This window comes from Triticum dicoccoides, chromosome 2B (assembly GCF_002162155.2).
Source record: "Triticum dicoccoides isolate Atlit2015 ecotype Zavitan chromosome 2B, WEW_v2.0, whole genome shotgun sequence".
In the NCBI taxonomy this organism is placed as follows: domain Eukaryota; kingdom Viridiplantae; phylum Streptophyta; class Magnoliopsida; order Poales; family Poaceae; genus Triticum; species Triticum dicoccoides.
Window position 1 is genome coordinate 757,258,720 of NC_041383.1, and position 2,391 is coordinate 757,261,110.

Genomic DNA, 2,391 nt, shown 5'->3' on the forward strand with positions numbered 1-2,391 from the left:
GGGGTGTGGCCCTCACTCACGGACGGCGCTACCGCCGACACTTGGAGGGGGGAAATGGACTGGTCGGGTCTACACGGAGGTGATGTAGCTATGGGTTTGGCCCGGATGTTGTTCCCAGGTGTTCCTGTGGCTGACCTAACACAACCGGGTGGAGAGGGTACCTGGTCAAAGACCATCCGTGGGAAGTCAACGGGCTAGATCTCGTGGTCAATCGCTCCATGGTTAGGCGGGACGGGGGGCCCTGGGGGTAGCAATGCCACCGAAGCATCGTACCAGGCCCTCATACATGCCGGGTGGTGTTGTGGCATGTATGAAGAGGCGGCACGCGTCTCCGGGGTGTGGCTCCCCTCACGGACGGCAATGACACAATAGTAGACGTTCCGCGGTAATGGTGCAGCGTGAATATTATTAAATACTCGGATCACGATAAAATCATGAGTTCTTTTACACGACGTGGGCACATGTGCTATAGGAATGATGGTAATTTTTCACAATTCTTGGTGATGGAGAAGTATCCGAACACTTCCCTCTACGCGGATTGCCCTTCGCATGTCTACGACTGTGGCCGACGGCCTCCGGGGGCTAGCATGCCGCCAATCTTGTGTACGCGGCCTCTCACAAGTCTAAAAGTGTTGTGGCGGTTGCAAACACTAGGCACGCATCTTCGGGGTGTGGCCCCCCTCACGGAGGGGATGTAGCTTTGGGTTTGGCCCGGATGTTGCTCCCAGGTGTCCCTCTGGGCTGAGCTAACACAACCGGGTGGAGAGGTCCACTGGTCAAAGCCCGTCTGTGGGAAGTCAAAGGGCTAGATCTCGTGGTCAACCGCTCCAGGGTTAGGCGGGACGGGGGCCCTGGGGGTGGGTAGCAATGCCACCGGAGCATCGCACCGGCCCCTCATACATGCGGGGTTGTGTTGTAGCATGTGTGAAGAGGCGACACACGTCTCCGGGGTATGGCCCCCCTCACGGACTGCGTCGCCGCCGACTCCTGGAGGGGGGAAACAGATGCATCGGGTCTACACGGAGGGGATGTAGCTGTGGGATTGGCCCGGATGTCGCTCCCAGGTGTCCCTCTGGCCTAACCTAATACAACCGGGTGGAGAGATCCACTAGTCAAAGCCCATCCATGGGAAGTCAAAGGGCTAGATCTCATGGTCAACTGCTCTAGGGTTAGGCGGGACGGGGGCCCTTGGGGGTAGCAATGCCACGGGAGTGTCGTACCGGGCCCTCATACATGCCAGGTGGTGTTGTGGCATGTGTGAAGAGGCGGCACGCGTCTCTGGGGTATGCCCCCCCTCACGGACGACGATGACACATTAGTAGACGTTCTGCGGTAATGGTGCAACGTGAATATTTTAAATACTCGAATCGCGATAAAATCATGAGTTTTTTACACGACGTGGGCACATGTGCTATAGGAATGATGGTAATTTTTCATAATTTTTGGTGATGGAGAAGTATTCGAACACTTCCCTCTACGCGGATTGCCCTTCCGTGGGAAGTCAAAGGGCTAGATCTCGTGGTCAACCGCTCCAGGGTTAGGCGGACGGGGGCCCTGGGGGTAGCAATGCCACCGAAGCATCGTACCGGGCCCTCATACATGCTGGGTGGTGTGGTGGCATGGTTGAAGAGGCGGCACATGCCTCCGGGTTGTGGCCCCCCTCACGGACGCCGCCGCCGCCGGCCCCCTCCACACTCATTCCCCATCTCGCCTACCCTGCCCCCACCCGCGCCCGCCGCCGCCACCACCCTCTTCGTCCCCTCACCCCACCACCACCCCTCGTCCACCCTGCCACCTCTCTAGGCCGGTCCACACCGCCCCGACCCCGCGCCCTCCGGCCTATCCTGCTCGGCCTCAGCGCCGCCCGACCCCGCGCCCTCCGGCACCCCCCTCACGGACGGCGCCGTCGCCGACACCCACTTCACGGAGGGTATAGGAAGGCTAGTGTGTAATTAACATAGTGGAAACATAACTTCTTTAGAAAAAGAACAAAGTTGATGCACAAAATAAAAGAAATATACATATGCCTACGGCTTAGCCCTCGGCATATATGACACGAGGCATGATTTATATATGCCAACGGCTAAGCCGTCGGCATAGTGCGCCTCATCCACTCACGGGCACCCCTCCTCCACTCGTTCTCTCCCACACCCACAGCCTCTCCCCACCCCGCCTCAACTCGCGCCGTCCACTGCCCTTCGCCGCTCCACCCGCGCTGCTCCCCGCCGCCTGCTCCACCCGCGCCGCTCCCCACCGCCGCCTGCGCCCTGCCCTTTCCTCGCCCTCCCCACCTCCACCCCGACCCTCTCCACCCCCTCCTCGCGCCACCGCCATCCACCCGCCCCGCGCCGACCCCGCCCCAGCCTCCCAACCCCACCTCGACGCCACACC